Here is a 19,075-nt window from a genome sequence, read left to right as displayed (position 1 = left end):
CTAGAAATCACCAGAAAATAGAGAAATAACTTTAATTTAATGCCATCAGGATAAAAGTCTTTAACCAAGACAGATAAATGGTATGCAACTGGATCTATTTGGAATGCATTAGCCAAACACTACAGTTGATCAATCAGCTTTGAAAAGAAAGTGGTATGATGAAATATTTAGGCATAAAATAGATGAAATGCATTCCATACTACTGCTGCACAATATTTTTGTTGATGATATTTTTAAAATAGTAAAGGAAGGTGCATGGAACAACCAAATTATTATCACTATAAACAATGAATATTTTAAGATCCTTTTATGATGTGTAAGTTGAGAATATTTTATGAAAGGTCCCTAAATGAATACACTTTAAACTAATTTTAATATACCTTGAAGTGTGCAATATGGAAGGTTTGTATTCTTAATCTCCTACCCATTTCTTAATTTAAAAGATGATATCTTTAGTAAATATCTCCTCTATTGAATATCTTTATTAACTTGATTTCTCCTTCAATTCTTGATGAATGCTTGATTGCCCGTTCACTTGGAATTGAATTGATTTTATAATTAAGAGATCACTTTAATTGTAGGTAAACCCCTTCAAATGATAGGGTAGGCTTCTTTTTATACCTAATATATGTCTTGAAAGAATTTTACCCTAATGGCTTTAAATTAAAGTACTTTCTCTTCTATCTGGTACTGGTGGAGCAGAGGTTGCATTGCATCGTCCTAGGATACATATTTCCACATATACAACACCAGTTAAATGTAGCCTAGGTCGATGCAAAGCAACCTCTGCTCTAGAGATCACCAGAAAATAGAGAAAGAACTTTAATTTAAGCCATTAGGATAAAAGCCTTTAATAAAGATAGATAAAAGTTGAGTTTGATTGTCATCATTTACTTTGGCAAATTCTTCACACATAACTCCTGAATCAATTTCTGACTCACAAGAATTTTATTATGTCTCAAATATAGGGAAATGGAAGGCTTCAAATAGAAAACTTGTACATGCAACTAAATCCATTGACTAATCAGAAGAACAAAATTAAGAGATGGTTTGATCATCTGAGAGATGTTGTAGACTTGCAACTCACTAGCTACTTATTATTTGCGAGTAAGAATTTTTCTTTTTTGGTTATGGTTGTGGTGTTTATAGGGAGACATTTAAAAATTTATATCTATTTTCACTATTTAATGGTTTATGGGTTTGTAATGGTAATTTAATGTTCTTTCATATTTTTGTATATATTATTTATAATAGCCTATTATATTGATTTGTTCTATTATGCATAATGGTGTGGGTCAGACGGCTTTGCCGTTGGTGCATGAAAGCATTGAACAAGATCTAATTTTAAAAATTACATGAAACATTTTTAATTTATTTGATTCAGTGTTATTTGCAAAAAATGATTTTCAATGATGTCTCCTTTTTCCAAGAATTGTCTAGGATCTTTCGATCAGATAATATATAACATAGAATGATTAAATCTTTTCATTACAAATGGTTATTTTATTTAATTATTATCCGAGCATGAATTAAAATTTATATATGTACGGAAGCAGACATACAAGCTGAAGAGTCATGTGCAAGCAAATTTCCTAAAAGAAAGCAAGCAGGCATTATCTTGAATGACATGGAAACAAGCTCATGAGCTGCCTAGAAGAGAGAAATTGGAGAATGGTAGAGGAAAGTGTTAAAGGGTGATAAATAGAAAGAGAGTATGCAATACAAACAAACAATGTCTGGAGTGTCTAATGTGACGTCTCTAATTTATGTCTGGAGGGACTAACTAGTTTTGGAGTTCTTGCGAAACCTATTGGGCCATGCTTGGACGAAATCAATGTGTTCATGCAAGGAGCACCTTTTTTCTATTATGAGAATGATGCTTTTGCACCGAGGGATATTTGGAAGTCAATATCCAAAAAATTCTATAGCGTGGAACCAGAGTTGGCAGACTCAAAGTAATTTTCAGCTTTCAGAAGACCAAGAGGTTATGTACACAATCTCCCAATAGAAGGGTGATTTCAAGAATTACCTCTCCCCCCCATGACTATTCACAAAGAACTTCCTCAGACAAAGGACTATTGGCCTCCATGGGATCAAATAAAAAAATAGAAGCGTAGACTCTAGACGATGTGGTGGTGTCCTTCGTGAAGAACTCTGAACTATAATTGAAAATTCATGAGGGAAACAACAAGATAGTGAAGAGAAATACAATCTTGAAAAGTAGGAAGAATGGATCTTGGTTTGGGTGGGGCCAAGTTAGGTGGCTCCTCTAGAGGTTGACGAGATAGAAATCATATTAGGATTTGAAAAAGATCACACTCGTGGAACTTCATGTGTGAGTGATCGATTGCCGTGTTTGGGTAATGCATTCCAAATGGGTAATGTCTTGATTAAATACTTTTATCCTAATGGCATGCAACTGTATCTATTTTGAATTCATTACCCAAACACTGCAATCGATCACTCGCACATGAAGTTCCATGAGTGTGATCTTTTTCAAATCCTAATATGATTTCTATCTCATCAACCTCTAGAGGAGCCACTTGACTTGGCCCCACCCAAACTAAGATCCATTCTTCCCACTTTTCAAGATTGTATTTCTCTTCACTATCTTGTTGTTTCCCTCGTGAATTTTCAATTATAGTGTAGAGTTCTTCATGAAGGACACCACCACATCATCTAGAGTCTATGCTTCAATTTTTTTCTTTGATCCCATGGAGGCCAATAGTCCTTTGTTTGAGGAAATGCTTCCTGAATAGTCATGGGGGGCAGAGGTAATGCTTTAAATCACCCTTCTATTGGGAGATTGTGTACATAACCTCTTGGTCTTCTGAAAGTTGACAATTACTTCGAGCCCGCCAACTCTGGTTCCACACTATAGAAATTTTTGGATATTGACTTCCAAATATCATTCGGTGAAAAAGCATCATTCTCATAATAGAAAAAAAGTGCTCCTTGCATGAACACATTGATTTCCTTCAAAGCATGGCCCAATAGGTTTCGCAGGAACTCCAAAACTAGTTAGTCCCTCCAGACATAAATTGGAGACGTCACATCAGACACTCCAGACATTGTTTGTTTGTATTGCATACTCTATCTATTTATCACCCTTTAACACTTTCCTCGTCCATTCTCCAATTTCTCTCTTCTAGGCAGCTAATGAGCTTGTTTCCATGTCATTCAAGATAATGCATGCTTGCTTTCTTTTAGGAAATTTGCTTGCACATGACTCTAAAGCTTGTATGTTCTGCTTCTGTACAGATATAAATATTAATTCACGCTCAGATAATAATTAAATAAAATAAGCATTTGTAAAGAAAAGATTTAGTCATTCGATGTTACATATTATCTAACAGAAAGATCCTGGGCAAGTCTTGGAGAAAGGAAACATCATTGATAACCATTTTTTGCAAATAACATTGAATCAAATAAATTAAAAATTTTTAATGCCATTTTTAAAAATAGAACTCGTTCAATGCTTATATTCATCGACGGCCAAGCCGTTTGACCCACAACATCTCTCGCTGTCGAAATTCCGACGATAACTAATGGAACGTCTGACAAGGATGTTGTATATCCGACGTCACTTCCATGTCAGATGGACGTCGAGGAGCAATCATAACATCTGTCAGAAATTCGATGATATTTGTGGTGAGGGGCACAAATATAGCCACCGTCGGTGGATTTCGTAACAACGTCGGATGACCGACGCAAATGCCATCGTCAAGCAGCCTGACGATGAGTTCTCGATGCTAAATTTTGTCGTAAGTTCAGTGTTTAGTCGTCGCAAATCTGACAATTAGACGTCGGAAATTAGGCCCAAATGTACTAGTGGCAAAAAACATTATTTCTAGGTTGGCCTATGATTGAAAAAAAAGTTAGGGTATCCTACATAAAGCCTTCCTTTCCTCATTTGAAGGATCTAAGATATAGCGATTGAAGGACCCTCTTGTGAAGTGAAAGTGTAGGTTATGTGAAGTCTACAATAACAAATCAAGCATTCATTCAAAGAATTTATCAAGCCTTCATCAATCATTTTCAACTTCCATTAGGAGTTTTGAAGACATAGAAGATTAATCCCTTAGGGTTTGGTATGATTTCATGTTATTTTCATGTCTTTGCATGAGCTTCATTTTCAGATTTACAATCATGCTTTAGATGTCTCTCCAAAGCTTAGGGTAGAACTCTAGATCTACTTTCTTATTTATTTAGGATCTTGCATACACACAAGATTCTTGCACACACATTTTGAATACATTTTTCAGTGATTTGTGAAGGTGGAAATCACCAAAACAAGGGGTTTTACTAAGGCAAAACCCTATATAGCAACCTAGACACCATTTCTCAAGTTGCAAGTGTAGGTACATAAATTTGTTGGATGCGCAATCTTCGGAACCGACAGAGCTCACAGATATAGACCCAACCTCCAAATTTAAACTCATTCTTCAGGGACTAGGGTGTGCCGCCTTGGTCCTTCCCAAGAGTATGATATGGCACCTTGGTCTTTTGTGTTTGTTTGCATTTTTTGATAGTTCTATAGGGAGAAAGCATACACCTATGTCACACTTTGCGTCAACAACGGGTAGTCCAATTGGACCGTATTAGTAGGGGGATGCATGGTATCATGTGGCGATGTGTGGCAACTGTTTGGTGCCTTTGTGGTTGCAGAATTCTTACCAGACCCAATCTGACCAAAATATCAGCTTTATAAACCAAAAATTTGGCCAACCCCACTAATTTGCTCCTTGAGTAGCTTTGGGAGTTCATCTAGACTACCTAAGGAGATTATTCCTAGCCCCCAGTTTTCTAGATAGGTTCATTTTTTTTTCTTTTCTTTTCTTTTGTATTTATAATTTAAAAAATTAATATATTTATTGTTATAATTTTTATTTATTTTTTGTTTATTGAATTTTGAAAAAATATAGAATGAAAACATTAGAAAAATGTTTAAAAAAATATGCACATATACCTATTAAATAAAAAAAAATCATTTTCTCATTACCCTTACATATAAACCATAAAAAATTATAATCAATACACTACATATAAAAAATAAAATCCCCGTACTCGTAGAAAGACATAGACACCTACATCTACACCTACACACACACCCACACCCAGACTCGCATGCACATACATACAAATATACATACAAATATACATACACACATGCATACACATGCATACATAGATGTACATGTTTGTGCATGTGTATGTTTGGATGTCCATGTGTATGTATATATGTATGTGTATATATATGCATGAGTATATCTACATATGTGTATATATATGTGTATTTGCACGTATGTGTGTGTATGTTTATATGTATATACGTATGCATGCATGTGTATGTGTATGTGTGTATGGGTGTATGTTTTTATTTGGGTGTATGTGTGTGTACACATGTATGTATGTATGTGTATATGTATGTGTGTTTATGTGTGCATACAATGACACATACATACACATACACACACATACATACATCTATACACATAGACACATAAATATAGATACACACATACATACATACACACACAATCCATATATATACATACATACACTAACATTCATTTATATAGACACACATGTACACACATACACACACATACATGTTCATACATGTGTATACACACATACATACATACACATGTGCATGCCTACATACATGCACACATACACACATACATACACACATACACCCACATACACATATACATGCGTGCAATACACATATGTGTGCATAGACACACATACATGTGCATGTATAGGTGTATGTATGTGTGTATGTGTATTTGTGTATGCATGCACATATGTGTGTATAGTATCTATGCATACATATGTATGTGTATGTGGGTGTATGTGTGTGTGTGTATGTATGTGTGTTTATATGTGCATGTGTGTATGTATGTATGTACCTTTACACAATATATCTATGTGTGTATGTACCTATGCATTTGTATGCGTATGTGTTTATGTACATGTGTATTTGTATGTGTATATGTATGTCTATGTCTATGTGTATGTACATGTATTTTATTTTAATGTTTCTTTAAATTAATTTGTATCAAATTTTTCAATTACTTCAAATTGTACTTTAAATTACAATTTAATCATTTTCAAATATGTTTGAATTAGTTTAAAATAGTTTTGAATAATTAATTTTAATTTAATATTTTTTTTTATGACACATAAAGATATTTTCCAAATGGATGATCATACATACGATGCTAGTGTTCATCCCGAGGGCACTGACTAGACATCTACATAGTCTGGTCCAATGCCCTCCATTGATAGTCAGCGCAAGGCTTAGCTTTTTGTCGAGACCATTCTTGCCCTACAACATGCACTAGATCACCTTAATTACACATTACTTGCCTCCATTTCCCAACCAAATAAGAAAAGGGCACAGACGATTGACACTATTTGGACATATAATCCTTATGATGATATGTTTGTTTATTCTTTCCATAGATCCATTTCTCGTAGTGTGACTGGCATGGTGAAATGGGACACCGTGAATAGGGATGTATCTTCCACACAGGTTCATACCATGTTTCCTAATTATTAGGGTCTGAGTCAAAACCAAATTAGGGGCTATTTAGTTACCTAATACACTGATCTGATTGTTGCCCCATTCATATATCCTATATGGTTGGCAACTCATCATATGTGGCCACAAAAGGATGAGTTGCCACTTTATTTCTGCAAACAATTGTTTGCAGAGTTTCATTTGGGCCTAGATGTCAATTATGGTAGTATACCAGTGAATGATGGACAGGGAAGAGGAAGGCTCAATGATTAATATAGATGGCCTGATACAACAACACTCGTTAATAAATGAGCTTTAGTTGGTCCAAACCTTTTGGTTCTACCAAAAAGTTTGGAGTTATCACAGGTAGGTGATGCAGCAACTAATGATGTTGGACAAGATATCTAATTGAGCATTACAAAGATTGCCACTTAGGTTAGCCAGATGAAAATTGATCATGTTGGGTGATATCTCTTATGGTCACAGACTACCATTCCACGAGTTACAAATGCAACATCTAGTAGTGGCACTGATCCTTACGCCCGTGTGGACATACTATCTCCACTTGACACTGCATGATTTGAAAGAGGTTGATCCTTTGCAGTGGATGAGTGAATTGTTATCCAATGACTTATTGGATTCATATACAACTCTTTCTTTGCTTCTTGGGATCCCACTCGAGGATCTATCTGCACAAGTGCGATGACTTGTACACGAAGACGATGGTGGTAGAGCATCTCAAGGTGATATAGGGAGAGACGAGGGAGTTCAAGTGTATCCTACAACCCCTCCACCACATACTAATGTTGATCCCTCACCTCCTACTTGGCCTACACTTGTTGATTTGGCACCTAAGCCACCACGACCTTCACCACTGTGGCCTGTGACTTAAATTACACCTTCTACTTGAGCTCATCATCACTATACTGGTATGTTTGTTCACATTTTAGAGGATGCATTGTTGGATCTAGATGTTGACAATGTGTTCTTTCATTCATCCGAGATCAACAAGATTGGGAGAGCCTTCGAGTCTCATGAGGTACACATTATTTTTTCTGTAAGGTCATATCTTTTATTTGATTTTAAATAGTTCATTTCAAATTCAAAATTGTTAACACAATTTGAATTTTTAATTATATACATAATCTTACTACTTTGAAGACATTAGGAGATCTGCAGCTTCCTTTTGCTCCTACAAATGGTCATAGTTAGGTACACGTTGTTTTTTTCTATAAGGTCATATTATTTAATTGTTTTTAAATAGTGGATTTCAACATTAGGTTCATGGACCATAATTGAGTTCTTCATCTCCACTAATACATTTGGCCTAAAATTCTAGTGAAGGTTTTTGACAGAGAAGGTATATTGTGATAAAACTTGATTTTTTTTTTTTTTTGAGAAAATGCCCACTTTCATTGGAATTCTAACAATAATGCAACATTTGGTTTCGATGGAGAAGGAATTGGCAATGACATTTGTGTTTTTTTAGAAAAAGTGCCCACGTTCGTCGAAATTCCGACGACCGCGGGCATTACTGAAAAAAAAGAAAAAGACCAAGTCATTTCATAAATCTTGCCTCTTCATCCCATCGACCTCTCCCATTACAAAATATTGCCTCTTCGTCCCGGCTTTGCCATTACAAAATCTTGCCTCTTCATTCCACCTCTGTCATTACAAAATACAAGCTATCCTAGTTATACTACTAGTGTATGGTCCAATCGGTATGCATTTGATTGATATGCCGATGTGCTCAACTGAACAAAGAGATCGGGTCAGGTGCTCTTTCTCATATGAAAAGGGGTAGGTCATTTATGTGCTGATTGGATGACTACAGGACAAAGAGATCAGATCAGGTCATTTATGTGCTCGATCAACCGGCGAGAAAGAATAAATCTAATTCACGCGACATCAGTGCTCGACCTCCTAATTGTAGTCACCACTCAAATGTTTGAAGGAGATAGCTTCTTGTCATAATGTATTATGTTCCTTGCCCATGTCTCTCTTCTAGAGGAATGCTTTGACACTATGATGAAATAAACCGAATCAAGTCAAATGGTTGGTTCTCTGTAGGACCTTTATGCCACAAATGCTCCAGCCGTGGAATGAAGTGGTTCCTCCCATGTCAATTTTGGTGAAAGAATCTAGATCGATTACACACTCAAGAAGTCGCGGGTGGGGGTCTAGTAAGTTGAGAAGTTATTGTTGGGCCATCCCCTGATGAACATGAAGGAGGGAGGCAGAAATAGGTTCCCTATGTCGGTTTAATCATTGCAGGAATGTGTTTGTCAAGGCGGCCATTTCAATTATCATTGTTTCACTCTAAATTGGGCATTACAAGATCTGGTTGAAGAAAAAAGGTAGGGTATAATTAGCAAATTCATTGTTATACATATTCAAATATTTAGATTCAAATTTTATTATAGATTTATCAAATTAATTGCCAATAGTAGAGATGGTGAGAGGTTTCTGTAATATGATATGATCGATTTAAAAGAATAATTTCTTACAAGACCTAAACCATTGAACAATCCTACAATCATGTATTAATTAAACACTACATTTTAAATAATGAACAATATAGTAAGCCTGAAACATATTAACACTACTTTCTATATTTAAAATATATCCTAATTAAGGAGAGGGATGACCTAAACCTGCATGATTGAGTGCCATTATGTAAAATATATCCTAATTATGGATGTTGGTATGTATGGTTGTGACAGAAAATCCCTGCTATAGAACCATGAGAGCACTGTGTAGTGATCGAGTGCTATTTTTTTTCGGTGTTTTGGAAGGGACCATAAGTGTGTCGTTAGGAAGGTGGTGTAAAATGGAATTTGAGAAGTATAAGGTTATGAGGTGTGGGTTAGGATAAGATAGGGAGGTAAGTGATGAAGAATGTCATGGTGAAAGAGTAAGTTAGGATATGTTAGGGGTTTGGAAGGTAGGAAAGTGAATGGGGGGAGATAAAAGGATGGAATGCGGTTAGGTAGGTGAAGTAAAAGTAAGTGTGTATGAGGTTAAGGTTTAGGATAGGATGTAGGAAAGTGGAGGAGGTTAAGATATGGGATATGAAAGGTAGATGGAAGGTAATAATGATAGGAAGTGAGGTAAAGGTTATGAGGTGTGGGTTAGAAAATAGGGTGTAGGAAATGGAAGGGCCGTATCACTTTTAGAGTTTTCACCAAGATGAGTAGCCCGAGTATGGACCTCAAATCTTACAAGCCATGAGGATCCACTTGTAGTAGAGGAGCATATACTTGCATCTTGGGAGCTTATTAGGAGTTCGCCTTGAATTTGGGAAATACACATAGAGGAGATAGAATATTGATCAATACACATTACCTACCCTCATCATGCATAAATACAAGAGGTATAGACTATACAAAGTGCATATCATGAGCTAAAGGATCATATTCAAGAGTTGCTTCATCTCCAATCCTCTACATTTTTAAGATCCACAAATGGTGTTGAGGATAAGTCTTGGTTACTTAGCTTGAACTTATGCTTTGGGTTGCATCTATATGTGAGAAACCTAAAGGCATAATTTTCAATGCAATTTTTGAGAGGACTTGATTCCACCTTGTGGTACTAGGAGAATAAAATGCACCAACTCACATTGGAAACCCTCTTCAGATACCATTTTGGAGTGCTTCAAAGTGTGTTCTATTTCAAAATATTTTTGACAGATATGCATAGATGAGTTTCACAATTTACATAATAAGGTTTCATAGTGGGTCAACATGAGAGTTAGTTTTTAGAGTTCTTGTTGTTTGTAGATTACATTCAAGACAAGTTACTTGTCAATTATTTCATTAGGGGTGGAAAGCCCAAAATTTCAGTTTTCCTACACATGGCCAATCCAAATGACTTTATGGTTGCTATGGCAAAGTCTCTTATGGAAAAGGAGGTACATGGGAGGACACAAGAGGCATGAGAGAAGTTTATAACCTTCATGAAGGGAATAAAGTGTTCATACGCCTCCCCATCCTTCGAAGGATAATTTAGACTTACTATATGATTTACAAAGAAAAACCCAATAGTATCAATATTAGGGACAAAGGTCTAGAGCATAGTAGGGGCTATAGGGTACCCACATGTGACCATCATCGACACAAGGATATTTTAGGTATGAGAGACTATAGGGATATCAAGCTAGGCCTTCTATGACTCAACAACCTTTTAAGGGAGAATCTAGTGTTTTTAGTAGTTAGGATCTTCTAATTATGGTGGGGCCTAGCCAACATAGGGTTATATGAGAGGCACATGTTATGTATATGTTAGTATCAGATAGAGAGTTCCCACAAGGTTTTAGCGTAGGTGGACACCATCCTAGGATCTCAAAGTAGATATTTGATATGTGGGTCTTTACCATCCCAACCACTCAACATATACCACCATGGGTCTTTACCCTCCCAAACACACAAAGGTCAAAGGAAGATTCAATACTACAACACTCACTTTTTGTGACAGTCTCAAGCACTTAGGACAGTCACTCCTTCCATGGCCATTCTTCTGCACACAACACTCTCTAACATTAATTATGATGATAGTGTACCTCCTTAAACCTTCCACCAACACCTAAATCAATACCAAACTCTTTCCCAATCTTGCTAATGGACTAATTAACTCAACTCATTGTGAAATTGTGATGGTCAATGCAAGGTTTAGGATAGTAGTAATTAGGATCTTCTAATTATTATGGGGCCTAGCCAACAAAGGGTTATATGAGATAGGGGTAAGTTCAATAGTGATGTGTATTAGATTGTCATCAAAGTTTCCTTTTAGTGTTACTTTGTATCAGCATTAACCACATTGTCATCAGAATCAACTAATAGACAACATAGATATTTATCATCAACCTCCTTTTTTTTCACCAAAGGGATAAAAATTTATTAAACACAATGAGAATGACAGAGCAAGAAAGTAGATACATAACCTAATCCAATCTCCATTTGCATAACCTAAGAAGGTAGATACAACTAAATAATCTTGTAAGAACTGCATATGAAGGGCACTATTAGAAAAGAACTTATGTACCATGCTAGTTTATGTAGCTACTACTAATTATTGCATAGAAATAGATACATGTGTTAGAATGTGTTGAAATAGTAGCTAGCTCGAATAGGACAAAGCCTATAAATGTAACTTGTAATTTGGTCTGACCCTAATTAGGTGATGTAACTTGTGGTCCTATATTGAATTTAACTTGTAATTTGGTCTGAATGTAACCAAGGATAAGTATTAGCAAATTATAATAATTACACTAATACATATATCACTCTCATGCCTTCCTTAATTTGATATAAGGTCCCTCTATCCTATTAATGCATGATAGCCTCGGTAAGTCAATAAATGATTTAATGAGAGATAAATGAAGTCTCTCATTCAATCATCTAACCTATCGATAAACTATGATGAAGACTTCAAGCTATTGTTCCTTCATTTGATCGATGATCATTCTTAAATTTGTATATATTCAACCATACTTGAAAATTTCAATCAATGTTTAACTACTGATAATCATCGGTTTTTATCGGGCTTAACCAATGCACTCTAATTAATATCGGTTAATATATTAACTGTGAACATTGATTGTTATCGGGCTTAAGTACTAATACATATAGATTAGTATCAGTTGTCTTGAATATGATAGACATGTCGATTAAGTATTAGGTGCTTTGTTAAGTGATATATACACCGATGAAATATTTGGGCATAAAATAGATGAAATGCACTCCATACTACTACTACACAATATTTTGGTCGATGATATTTTTAAAATAGTAAAGGAAGGTGTATGGAATTGGCCTGCTCTTCTTCTATTCATGCCATCAAAGTTTGAGTTTGATTGTCATCATTTACTTTGCCAAATTCTTCACATGTAACTCCTGAATCAATTTCCTACACACAAAATGACAAAAATAGGTTTGTTGATGGGGGCTTTTCTAGGTCAAGTAGGTTTTAATATACCTTGAAGTGTGCAATATGGAAGGTTTGTATTCTTAATCTCCTGCCCATTTCTTAATTTAAAAGATGATATCTTTATTAAATATCTCCTCTATTTTTGGAGGTAGACATCTTTACGAAAAGATCTCTTCCTCCCTCTTTAAAATGATCCCTTTAGATCTCATCTAAAAATGCTTAAAATTGAACATGATACCTTAATGAATCTTTCTTGAATCCTCACACAAGGTTTTACGATGTCATGCAGAATGGTGCGCTTTAACTTGAATCTCCTTCAATTCTTGCTGAATGCTTGATTGCTTGTTCACTTGGAATTGAATTGATTTTATAATTAAGAGATCACTTGAGTTGTAGGTAAACCCCTTCAAATGATAGGGTAGGCTTCCTTTTATACCTAATATATGTCTTGAAAGCATTTTATCTTGATGGCTTTAAATTAAAGTACTTTCTCTTCTATCTGGTATTGGTGGAGTAGAGGTTGCATTGCATCAACCTATGATACATATTTCCATAGATAAAACACAAGTTAAATGTATCCCAAGTCGATGCAAAGCAACCTCTGCTCTAGAGATCACCAAAAAATAGAGAAATAACTTTAATTTAATGCCATCAGGATAAAAGGCTTTCAAGACAGATAAATGGTATGCAACTGTATCTATTTGCAATGTATTACCCAAACAATGCAATCGATCAGTCACCCTTGAAAAGAATGATGAAATATTTGAGCATAAAATAGATGAAATGCACTCCATACTACTGCTGCACAATATTTTGGTTGATGATATTTTTAAAATAGTAAAGGAAGGTGTATGGAACAACCAAATTCTTATCATTATAAACAATGAATATTTAAAGATCCTTTAATGATGTGCAAGTTGAGAATATTTTATGAAAGGTCCCTAAATGAATACACTTTAAACTGATTTTAGCAATGACTTGAAAGCATTTTATCCTGATCGCATTAAATTAAAGTACTTTCTCTTCTATCTGGTATTGGTGGAGTAGAGGGTGCATTGTATCGACCTATGATACATTATTCCGTAGATATAACACAAGTTAAATGTATCCCAGGTCGATGCAAAGCAACCTCTGCTCTAGAGATCACCAGAAAATAGAGAAAGAACTTTAATTTAATGCCATAAGGATAGAAGGCTTTCAAGAGAGATAAATGGTATGCAACTGTATCTATTTGGAATGCATTACCCAAACAGTGCAATCGATTAGTCACCTTTGAAAAGAAAGTGGTATGATGAAATATTTGGGCATAAAATAGACAAATGCACTCCATACTACTGCTGCACAATATTGTGGTCGATGATATTTTTAAACTAGTAAAGGAAGGTGTATGGAACAACCAAATTCTTACCATTATAAACAATGAATATTTTAAGATCCTTTTATAAGTTGAGAATATTTTATGAAAGGTCCCTAAATGAATACACTTTAAACTGATTTTAGCCATGACTTGAAAGCATTTTGTCCTAATGGCATTAAATTAAAGTACTTTCTCTTCTATCTAGTATTGGTGGAGAAGAGGTTACATTGCATCGACCTATGATACATATTTCTGCAGATACAACACAAGCTAAATGTATCCCAAGTCGATGCAAAGCAACCTCTACTCCAGAGATCACCAAAAAATAGAGAAAGAACTTTAATTTAATGCCATTAGGATAAAAGGCTTTCAAGACAGATAAAATTTTAGTTTGATTGCCATTATTTAGTTTGCCAAATTCTTCACACGTAACTCCTGAATCAATTTCCTACACACAAAATAACAAAAATAGGTTTGTTGATGGGGGCTTTCCTAGGTCAAATAGGTTTGAATATACCTTGAAGAATGCAATATGGAAGGTTTGTATTCTTAATCTCCTGCGCATTTCTTAATTTAAAAGATGGTATCTTTATTAAATATCTCCTCTATTTTTGGAGGTAGACATCTTTACGAAAAGATCTCTTCCTCCCTATTTAAAATGATCCCTTTAGATCTAATCTAAAAATGCTTAAAATTGAACATGATACCTTGATGAGTCTTTCTTGAATCCTCACACAAGAAATGAGGAGTCATATTTTCGATCCCAATCACGAGTCTTGTAAATTTAGGATGTGGCATGCTAACGTGGGCATCAATGTCTCAAGATCAGATGGACCTTAAGTGATTGTCTCCCTTGCATATGATTTGTTTGGGTGATAAGCTTCACCATTCTACTCACAATAATTTTATTAAGTCTCAAATATAGGGAAATGGAAGGCTTCAAATAGAAAACTTGTACATGCAACTAAATCCATTGACTAATCAGAAGAAAAAATTAAGAAACGGTTTGATCATCTAAGAGATGTTGTAGACTTGCAACTAACCAGCTACTCAGTTTTTGCGGGTAAGAATTTTTATTGTTTTGGTTATGGTTGTCATGTTTGTAGGGAGACGTTTACAAATTTATATCTATTTTCACTATTTAATGGTTTATGGGTTTGTAATGGTAATTTAATGTTCTTTCATAGTTTTGTATATATTCTTTATAATAGCCTATTATATTGATTTGTTCTATTATGAATAATGGTGTGGGTCAGACGGCTTTTCCGTCGGTGCATGAAAGCATTGAGCGAGTTCTACTTTTAAAAATTCTTACCATCACATGATAGAGTCAGATACAACCACGTACCATGTAGGATACGTACCCACTATGTACCACATCGATAAGAAAAGCTTACATGGATGAAGGGTCTGGGGCTTGAGGGACTGAAACCGATGACCTAATCTCTGATGCCATGTAGATTTTTACCATCACACCAAAAGCACGTACTAGTGGTGGAGAGGAATCTCACCATCGATATAGGCACTACGCCAACAGTAAAGATATCTACAAATTTCTCTTTGGTAGGTAATATATTCAAGTTTCACTTCATTGTCCAATAATTTCATTCAAAAAATGGTACCAAATAGAAATATGCTTTGTTTAGGATTGAAAAACTAGGATCTTGGAGATATTGATTGCACTTATATTATCACACTTATTGAGATAGGTTCATCAAACAATATGATAATATCCTTCAATGTTTATTTCATCCAAAGTACTTGAGTGCAACATGAAACAATCGTAATGTATTAAGTGTCTGCGGTTGATAGAGATACAAAACCCTACTTCTTACTTAGTCATGCCACCAACTTGGAGCCAAGCAAAAATGCTCCAACATTTATACTTTTCCTATCATCACTAATTCCTGCCTAATCTACATCAGTATAAGATTGTAGAGTAAAGTGTGATCCTTTGGAATACCATAGTCCAAAATCTTCCATTCCTTTCAAGTATCTGAATATCCTATTTACTACAACATATGACTCTTTTGGTTCCTCTTGAAATCTAGCTTCAAAACAAACAACATATATGATATAAGCAGTCAAATATAACAATCCTCCAATCATTGATTTGTACTTTCTTACATCAGTCTTGGAAGATTTATCAACATTAGTCAACTTGCATCTGATAGTCATGAGAGTACATATCGGTTTGGAATTCTCCAATCCAAACTTCTTCAACAATTCTTTAACATACTTTGACTAAGAAATGAAAATGCCTTTGTTATTCTGATTTACTTGCAATCCAAGAAAAAAATTCAACTCACCAATCAGAGACATTTCAAATTCCTTACACATATCATCATTTCCACGATAGATCATGTCATCCATATATACAACAATAATCAAGATCTTACTTGATTCAACTCTAAAGTATAGATTTCTATCAGCAGACCCTTTTTGAAAACCTTGATTCACTAGATACGTATCTAACCTTACATGCCAAGATATAGGTGCTTGCTTCAATCCATATAGTACCTTTCTCAATCTACAAACAACATATCTAGATCATCTGATAACATGAATCCTTCCAATAGTTCAATGTAGACTTCTTCTTTCAATTCTTCATTCAAAAATGTTGACTTCACATCTATTTGATAGAAATTGAAATCCTTATATGATACAAAAGACAAAAACATCCTAATAGCCTCCATTATATCATCGAGAGCATATGTTTCTTCAAAATTAATTCCTTCGACCTATGTGCAACCCTTGCATACCAATGTTTCTTTGTTTCTCGCAACCTGACCATCTTCATGCAATTGTTTTTAGAACACCCACTTTGTTCCAATAACATTCTTATATATTGTTCTAGGTACACATTTCCAAGTCTAATTTTTCTCAATTTGGTCTCACTCTTCCTTCATGGCTATCATCGAATTCTAATCTTTGCAGGATTCTTCAACTATGTTAGGTTTGATCTTAGAATGTAAACACAAAGTACTTTCTCTTTAGCAAATGTGCTTCTTGTAATGATTCCTCTATTTTTATGTCCTATGATTTGATTATCAGAATGATTTTTTTGCACATACCTTGGGGTTTTTGATATAGTTGCTAGAGCAACCCAAGTTTCTTTTTGCTTCTCTTCATCTCCGTTCTAGTTTCTTTCTGCTTCTCTTCATCTCTATTCTAGTTTCTTTATGCTTCTCTTCATCTTTGTTCTTCTCTTCTTATGCATCAGATTAGTACCTTCTTGAATAACAACTTCTTTTGAAAGGTTCTTATCAACCTTCACATTTGCACTTTCAACAAATTTATTCAACTTCTTGTTATGACATTTGTACAAGTTTTTCTCTTTGTAGAATAACCAAGAAATATACTTTCATCTTCTCTGCTATCAAACTTTCTAATATTTCCTTCATCTTTTCGAGTATAACATGTACTACCAAAACATTTAAAATATTTCACAAATGGGATCCTTCCATACCATAGTTCATATGACGTCTTCCCAAATTTCTTTATGAATAAAACTTTGTTATGATTATAAACAATAGTTTTTATAGCTTCTCTCCAATAAACTTCCAATTGATTTGCTTCCTTGATCATAGTTCTTGATACCTCTTAAATAGTAATGCTCATCCTTTCAACTACACCATTCTACTGAGGTGTCCTAGGAGCTTATAACTACCTTCTAATTCCATATTTCTCATAGAAAGTTTCAAATTGATTAGAAATAAATTCTCCCCCTCTATCAGATATTAGATGCTTAATTATTCTATCAATTTCGTTCTCAACTCTAGATTTAAATATCTTGAATTTCTCTAATTCTTCTAAATTTTCTGTTAGAAATGCAACCCAAGTCATTCTAGAATGATAAAAAATTAAGAGCATGAAATGCCTCTCACCTTGCAAACTCTTTGTTCTGGTTAGACCACATAGGTCTATGTGTATTAGATCTAGAAATCTAATAGACCATTATTCATTTCCTCTAAATATTCCTTTTCTGTTTTTTCCCACTTGACATTCTTTGCAAATACTGTTGTCTTGTTTAGTCAGTCTTGGTAAATCTTTCACAACTTTTATCATACTGATCTTCACAAAATTGTCAAAATTGATATGACACATCCTCTGCTGCCAAAGCCAACTCTCATTGATCTATGATAATAGACAATGTCCTATTGTCACTTCCAATTAATATATGATTCCACTAGTCCTTTTCCCCACAACCATAACAATTACAGATCTTTTCTAAATCTCACAACCACCATCCTAAAAGACAACATTGTAACCATTTTCCCACATTTCTCCAACACTCAAGAGATTCTGATGTTTTCCTTTTAAATAGTAAACATTGTCAGTGTTATGCTTTCCATCAAAGATAATAGAACCAATTCCAAAATTTTGATCAGACTAATCATCTTTAAATGTTATAGAACCACCATCATATTTCTCAATCTTTACAAACTTACTTTTATCAAAAGTCATATGATTTAAACATCCACTAGAAATCAACCACTCATTTATATCTCTATTAACATGAAATGTTGAAGCAATAGTCTAAAAAATATTAGAGTTATTAGACTTGGGTCCATCTTTCTCTACCATGAACAAACAATCACCATCCTGATAATATGACTCATCATCTGAAATACAAACATCATCTTTAACATAGTAGGCTTTCTTATAGAATTTTCCTTTGTTATCCTTAAATTTCTATTTTGATCCTCTTTTCGGACATCTAGATGCATAATGATCAATCTTTCCACATTTAAAATATTTAAAGGGTAACATACCTTTATATTTGTCGGTTCTTATCTTCAGTTTCCTTACAAAGTTTACTTCCATCTCATCTAGACTCATACCATCTAAATCTTCATCTGTAGCTTTTGATGCTTTAAAGGTTGTTTCTAATTTTTTCTTGTCTCTCCTAAACTTTCTCATCTCAAATGTAGTCAAAGGTACCAAATAATTTTTCTCCAGTGAATTGTGTTCGATCATAGGTCTTGTCAATAGCTGAAATCTTGTCATTGTAGCTCTCCACTAAATTTTTCATGATCCTCTATATCACATCCTTCTCATCAAAGACATCACCATAATCTTTGATATCATTTACAACAATGTAAACCTTCTAAAAATAGCTTGCAACTCCTTCACCTTCTTCCGTTCTCAAATTCTCATAAGTACCTTGAGCATTTTGCATCTTAGATAACTTGACTCTTTCATTTCCTTCATAAATAATTTTCAATCTTTTTCAAACTTCATAAGCAGTGTCTAAAGCA

This window comes from Cryptomeria japonica, chromosome 1, assembly GCF_030272615.1.
Source record: "Cryptomeria japonica chromosome 1, Sugi_1.0, whole genome shotgun sequence".
NCBI classification, from domain to species: domain Eukaryota; kingdom Viridiplantae; phylum Streptophyta; class Pinopsida; order Cupressales; family Cupressaceae; genus Cryptomeria; species Cryptomeria japonica.
The sequence above is the reverse complement of the archived record's forward strand: the minus strand, read 5'-3'. Positions refer to the sequence as shown.